The following is an 8107-nucleotide window of genomic DNA, read 5'->3' on the forward strand; positions in this document are numbered from 1 at the left end:
TACTTAATTATATAAGATATATGTACATATCCACACACGTATATGCATGTGCATGTGGATGCACATACACATATTTAAATGATGATGCTGTGTCTTAAGTTTAACCATGCCCTTCCTTTCCCTCTTCCTTAGTGCGTGACTTCCCACTTAGCTCCCCACAACCACCACCACCTCTCTTTCCCAGCATTCCCAGGGAGGACCGAGATTATTCTAACGGGACAGTGAGAAAAAAAAAAAAAAAAGAGGGATATTATATTCAGCTTTTAACCACAGGCATAGGGACACTATATTCAGCTTTCAACAACAGATACTGGATTTTGCTGCATCTGCCACAAGTTAGTCTTTGTAGGAGAAAAGAAAAATTTCTAAATTCCTTTAAATTCTTGTTAATCGATTTGGAGTCAAGCTCAGGAGATCAGCTGTTTCTTGCAGGGGAATCCCCCTACTTCTGTCAAAAAGGCTGAGCCATGAGGCTTAGCACTCCTCAGTTAGGGAGGCCTTTGCAAGTCAGACAAGAGGAAGAGGAATTCTGCTTTTAGCCTGGGTAGAGTGTGGGAGGGAGGGTGGAGGTTGAGAAGATGTGTCAGGATTAGGCTGCATTTTGATAGGAAATCTAAACAGGGGTTAAAACAAGGCAGACATGTATTTCTCTCTTGTCTGGGATGCAGTGAATGTGAGATCAGGTGGCTAGACAGAAGGACAATAAATTATAACAAGAGTCCCCCTTCATTGTCACCAAGTGGAAGATGGCTTATTCACTGAGTCATAAACTCATGAACAGAAAGGGCAGGTCAAGGATAGGATGGCATCCACAATAAAAGGGGCTCAGGCTTCACCTTTCTTTTTACTCTACCATGATCCCCATTCCAAGGCTGCCTCGTGGCCCAAGAAGGATGCTCTAGCTCTGTCTACCTCCTCTGCATCCCATTTAGTAAAGACAGAAAGAGATAAAGAAGACCACGCTCCCTAACTTTAAGGATACTTTCTCAAATTTGACCATTTCATTAGCCAGAACTTGGTCATTTGACCACCAAGATGCAAGAGAAAGTGGAAAATGTACTTGTTATTCAGGGAAGTCATGTGCAGAGATAAGATTGTGGTGAACCAACAGCGAGGGGGAAAAGTGGCATGAACAGATCTGGAGGTGTGTTAGAAATGATCAGAGATGTTTAGGGGAGTCAAGGACAGGGGACACTGTCCACTTCCTTGGCGTGGTCTCAGTCCCATTAGAAAGGCCCCGTTGGTGTTGGAGCCAGATGGTGGCATCTGGGTTGGAAAGATGTACCTGAGTTTTCACTACTTCCCCGCTCAGCAAGAAGTCCGTGGCTCCCAGAATTTCCCACAACCTTCCATGAGGAGATATGGATGTGGTGCATTGGGCTGTGAGCTAGCAGAAGTCCAGAGTTGGGATAAAGACGCAACAGCTTATGGATCCTTTGAGACCAGAGGCCTGACATATGAATAGGGGAAAAGGAGTGCTTGTCTCAGCATGAACAGAACTGCCAATCCCCATCAGACTCCAAATACAACCAGAGTCCCTGTGCGATTGGGATCCGCCGCCTTCTCACTGCCCTGAGGACACAGACAGCCTATTTATATGCAGATACCATCTCAGGGAGGAGCAGGGAGGAGGGGAGGAAACCCCCAAAGACTGAGCATTCATCTGGGAGAAGCTTGGTTACCAGAAAGTGATGACTTCAACCGGTGATGACTCTGGCTCTGAAACTTGGCAAGGTAACTGTTTTTCCCTTCTTATGTGACCCAGTGGTGGGTGTGTGTGCGGGAGGAAAGTGTCAGGGGAAAGAAAGGCTCTTGGGAAGGCTTAGATGAATTATGGCAAATAAAGAAACCAATATTTTCATTAATCATTTGAGAAATAGTGTAACTGACTGGCCTATCTTGTGTATGGACATAAAACAAAATTTGTAAGTCTGTAGTCATTTCCTTTTGAGTTCACTCTCCTAAGAGTGCAAAATCAGTGAAAATTCAAATTCAAATGATTTGAGATTTTAGATTTAGTGTATAAATATGGCATTTAACTGCGTATCAGCCTGAAGACTTGACCTTAGGGTTAGACCGTCTTATACAAAAGATGCTCTTAGCTTAGTGATAACTCTTTTGAAATTGAAACTCAGAAAGATTAAGTTGAATTGTCCAGGGAATTAGCCTCCCACAGATCAGGTGCTTTCCAGTTATTCAGGCGTGTGAGATTCATGCAGATGCTCTCAGAACCTCTTTTGAAGCTCCAAATAAAAACACACGCGTGGGAAGTTAGACATTTCAGTTACAAACATTCCTTTTCATCAACCAGAGTGTTCAAATGCTCTTCTGATCTGGTGGTTTCTGAAGTGACCAAAAGAACTTGTTTTCTCCTTTCAGTGTTAAACCCAGACTCACTGACTCTGAACAGACAGTAATTATCTGGGGCTACTGCCCGTAATGTAGATAAAATCTGTGTGCATGTGGCATGCACGCATGTGCACATACACACATGCACACGCAAAACCAATGAAGTGCTAACGCCACGCACACCATATTAACAGACGCAAAAAACTAGTCCAACGACTTGCTTAAGTTTTTCATTGGAACAAGTACTTCTCACCTTGAACACTATGGCTAAAAATTAGTCTGTTGATCTGGTAAAAAGTTGAGACCACATTCTCCAGTTACCCCTCGAGTTCCCGCTGACTAGCTGACACTTCGGTCTTAAATATTTGAAGCCACTGCCACCAAACTCCCGAGATTACCATATAGGGGGAGCTACAAAGCAAGATTGATTTTCTCTGCTTTGTTGGTTCCCTTTGATTAAAAAATTATTTTTTATAAAGATATGATCTTTAATTAGAAAAGGATTTCTATCCGGTGCTTTTCGTCCTGTGCTTGGCACTGCTCACCCGGCTGGCTGCCCTGCATGGCTTGGTGTTGACACAGACTGGCAGAGTGAACCTTAAACTGTTGTAAACACCTGTGAAATGTGGCCGTCCTCCCGTGCTCAGTGATGAGGCCTTGACATGGTGACTCTTGTCATCTGATAAGCTAGGGTCAGGAGTCACTTGATTGCTTTGCTTTTTCTTCGGCTGTCAAAGAGGCAAAAGCTTTCAATGTTTTTAATAAGCAAATTACCCAAATGTGCACAGGCCTGTGGCACATATTAACTCACAAGAGGCCAACGTGAAGCTAGGGGGGGGCCCTTAAAAGGTCAGGGGCTGTTCCCCTGGTGTGTTGTAACCACGAGACCCAGTTTCGGTGAGACCCACCTAGGTGTCTGAGATTGATTTGGGAGAGCCAGCAACAGGGAGTGGGGTCCTTTTTTGGCAAGGAATCACAGAGCACAATTTTAAGTGAATGGTGAGATCTTTTTTTTTCCCAGTGTTGACAATGTCTGTACTCTACAGGGAAAGTTATGGGTAAGACTTTGATTAAGGAAGAACATTCTTCTTACAGCGAAATGAGTTTCAGTGTTTCATAATGTCTTGGAGATTGAAGTAACCAGCTTTTCTTTGCGCCACTCTTTGGGATTCAATGAATGTGAGACCGGGTGGCTAGGCAAAAGGACAATAAATTATAACAAGAGCCCCCCCTCATCGTCACCATGTGGAAGATGGCCTATTCAATGAGTCATAACCTCATGAACAGAAATGCCCGGGTAATGGAAAATTTTAATTGATACTGATAAATCTTTATTCTCTTCCAGGTCTTTTTTATATAACTGAGGATGAGGTGGGAGATGGTATGTGAAACAAATATTTCAATACCGTGGATGAAATACTGTGGGTAAACAAAGGGAGGGAAGCCTCCTGAATATAGGAGATTTTTCTCTGCTCTCCTGTTGCCTGTCCTTGTGTTTTCATCGATGCTTGAGACGAGATGGGGAAGCATCAGCCAGGGCGTTTTGAGGGCTTTTGGAAATAGCTGTGTACTTCCAACCTTAAAACATTCTGCATTGATGTAGGACCCTTCAGGTATATAATCCCACAAGATTTCAGAGCAAATCACTGTGCTGACTATAGCATTTCTGAAATTGATCTACCCATACTTTGAGTTCTAAGTTATGTGTTACAAGGAAGCATATTGCCAGAAAGGACTCAGTCCATGAAACTCAGAAGTCAGATTCTTCTTTCCAATCACAGATTCCACAATGTGTAACCCATGGATACTTCTCAGCTGAACCTTGCAGACATTTCTCAATAAAATGAGTGATGAGGCAGAAGAAAACAAAGTGTTAACAACCCAAGCCAGCCCAGGCTCTCTCTGTAGGAGGGAGGCAAGTATTTCCAAATGAACTGAATAGTTGGCTTTTTTTTTTTTTCCCATCTACATGATTTGATTTCATTCTGGGCCAAGACAGTTTACAACAAAGAATAGGCAAAAACAAAGTTGATTTTTAATCTATCCAGCACCGAGGGGTTGTCTCATTACCTAGAGGAGATGTTAATTTTTATCTCTTATCCAGTCTTTAACATTCTGCCTTGACTCTGGGGAGTGGTGATGGCCCAAGTTCTAACACTGAATTCCTCTTGAAACTGTGGTTTCCATATAATTTACAAAATCCTCTCCCGTCCTACTCCCAAATCAAACCAATCCAGAGTTTTTCTGACTTCAGTCTCCATTTGACATACACGTGAGCTTGACAATAAAACCCCTTGGATAGACCTTGTGGAAAATTGGTGCAGTTTTCATGTTTTACACTGTATTCTAGGTTCTGTGTCACCAAATTATGACTTGACATATATTCAGATACTCATTTTTTTTGCCTGTTCTTTAGGAGTCTATTGAAAAAAATCTCCCCAGTTGTACTGGAATACTATTGACATATAATATATGTAGGTTAAAGGCGTACAATGTGATTTAATACATGCATATATTGCAAAATGACCCACACAGTAAGATCAGCTAAGACCTCCATCCTCTCACACAATTACCTTTTTTGGTGGTAATAGCTTTTAAGATCTCCTCTGTTAACAATTTTCAAGTATACAATTCAGTATTGTTAATTATAGAACCATGCTGTGCATTAGATGCCCAGAATTTATTCATTTTATAGCTGGAAATTTGTACCTTTTGATCAACCTCTCCCCATTTCTCCTGTCCCTCCCCCAGCCCCAGACAACCACTATCCTACAGATTCACTTCCACAAATAACGTAAGCACCTAAAAGTATAGACTCATGGAAACTGGGTATAACCATGAGCTAGAGTGACAAACCTGGGGTCTGACCTGGAGTTTCCTATTCCATGTGACCTCTAATTGGCCTTGCATAAATCATACTGAAAAGATATGTTTCTCAACTTTTTTTTTCTCCTAGACTTGCTCATCAAATATATTTTCCCCACAGGAATATCCAGTATCATCTAAGTGGATAATTAACATTCAAGGTGCTAAGACCATGTCCACATGATGAAAAGTGTTTTGGAAAGGAATAAATGAGTGTATTGCTAATGAATTTTTTTTCCTTTACACAAAGTCACTGAATTATGCTCTCCAGACAGTCCACTGTCCAATAATGCGTTGATAAATGGAGGAATAGACCATCACATTAAGACCATCATTGGCAATTTTCAAAGTCGGTATTCAGAATCAACAAGCTATGAACTTTCTCTCCCAATTAGAGGTATTAACCCACCCAACTGACTGGCAGTGATGTGCTCAATTGGAGACAGAGAAACAAAAGATATACTCTGTTCTCAAGCACCTTTAGACCAAGGAAGTGTTTTTCCAATGATTTTTGCCAAGACCCACGGTAAGAGACATATTTTACGTTGCAATAAATGCAAAAGTGGCCAATGTCGTGTTTGCTTTGCTACCTGCAATGCACACAGATGTCTTCTATCATATTCTCTATTTTGCTTTAAAAACAAAGGCTGGTTGCAAACCACAACATGGATATCTCTAATAGGAGGCTCTGACCCACAGTTTGCAAAAGAATGATTCAGTAGTTACAGTCAGTCTGTATTTTTGATGAATGCAGCAGATGGATATGGAGTTTTTAGGAAAATTTATATTCATAAACTAGATGGGCCAAGGACTACCCAAAGGACACAGTGTGTGACATTTGATAGGGGCTTGATAAAGATTTGATGAAATAATGGACAAAACATAGTAGAAAAGAAGAATGTATCATGGATATATCATAGCAGACGAGCCAAGCAATTAGAAGAGGGATCAAACCCACCCACGTAGCAATGAACATTGAAGATCTTCCTCATCAACTTAGAATTACCTTTTACCCATGTAGTGGGATAATTCCGCAGGCAGGCATTCTGACATCCCACTGAGAAAGGGCTAGAAGCAAATGGGAAAGCTTCAAGGGAACAATAATAATTTTTCTCTTTAATTTTAATTTTTTAACTTTTTGGGTGGTGAGGCAATGAGGTTTACTTTTATTTATTCCTTTAACAGAGGTACTGGGAATTGAACTCAGGACCTTGTGCATGCTAAGCATGCGTTCTACCGCTGAGCTATATTCTCCCCTCTAACCTTTATAATGCCGAGAGAGAGCTCCAAACACTGGAAGGACAGTGCACAGTGACCACTGCCCAATATATGGGGAGTTTCTCATGCATGAAACTTCCTTCCAGGGAACTGGTAGACCCACTTCAAGACTGCTCTTGGTGACATTTTCTTTGGCTTTATCAAACCTTTAGACTTTTCTGCAATCATGTCCTAAGAACACATTTTGTATTAAAAATATAAAGCTAGTATGTACTTCTCTATTCCTGTCACAAAGTAATACATCATCAGTGAAGAAATATTACAAAAGTAAAGTCAATGAAAAGAAAATATGAACTAGGGAAATGTAATTCTAACATCCACAGTGACCTTGTCTAACATTTTGGAGAACATGCATAAATGTAGTCCACGTATATTTTGAAGAAATATTGAATTATATTGAGGTATGGGAGTGTAATCTACTTTTTTTATTTAGATAGAGCATGAATATCTTTCCATGTCATCTATGTTATAATAATTAAAGTAAATATAGTTAGTATTTTATTTTATGGCAGACTGTATTTTATTTAACTAATTCTCTATTTTGGAATTTAGGTTACTGTTAAGTTTCACAACTTTATATTCTTATAATCAATGGAAATCATATTACCATATATAAATGTATCAAATTCATGTGTTGTGCACCTTAAATTTACCAAATGTTGTATGTTTAATATATTTCAGTAAGAAAAGCCAAATATATTAATGATAAAAGAATAAAGTATTTTGAGCAAGTGAGGTTAGTTTTCGAAGTTTACTGGTTTGAACATGTTGCCTGGATAATTCAGACAGTAAGATGATGGAACACCTGATTATTTCAGTCAATGGGAAGAAACAACTGGTCAATGCAGGGCACGATGTTATCTTTTTTTCCCCCTCTTAGATGGGAAGACGCATCAAATTCTTAGGATAGCTCACAATCTCATGCTGCCTTATGTGAGACAGAACGTGCTAACTTACAGAAGACACAGGTCAACAGCAGGCTTTCATTTCTCAGATGCCATATGAGAAAGAATTTCTTGCATTAATTTTCTCAGTTCAGTCTAGAGTTCTCTGTTAATTTCTCAAGGAAGTCAGGTTAGGGGCTAAACCCATTGGCCCTTCTAACATCCCCAGTGATGAATGGTTAGATGCTATGTTTGTCAAGACATAAAGCAATATAATATTGCCTGTAGTAGAAGGGCCATACAAATTTGGTGGATGGAATTGAAGATCACATTGTATTTCAGGGTCTTTATGGCATCATCTGTGGGCAAGAGTAAACTAATGGAACCGCATAGTGAGTGGAACTACTGGTCACTATTTATTCCGTAAAATTAGCATCCAAACATGCTGGATTTTTCACCCGTCAGCCATCTATGCCATCATTTTCAAGACAGACTTATTTGATTTTTAAAAAATGGTAGGTGGGACTTACGAAAAGGGAAGTGGAAAAGTGATCCAAGATTGTGAGTGAACGTGTATAGATGTCCCCAAAGAACAGGTTTACGTCGACCCCATCTGTTTAGATGTGAATCTATACATAGTACAGATCTGATTATAGTCACACTAAGGAGGAAAAAAAGTCAGTGCGGCACCAGCTGTTTGATTTGTGGCCACCATTATTTTCACAATAGCA

Source organism: Camelus dromedarius, chromosome 29, assembly GCF_036321535.1.
Source record: "Camelus dromedarius isolate mCamDro1 chromosome 29, mCamDro1.pat, whole genome shotgun sequence".
NCBI classification, from domain to species: domain Eukaryota; kingdom Metazoa; phylum Chordata; class Mammalia; order Artiodactyla; family Camelidae; genus Camelus; species Camelus dromedarius.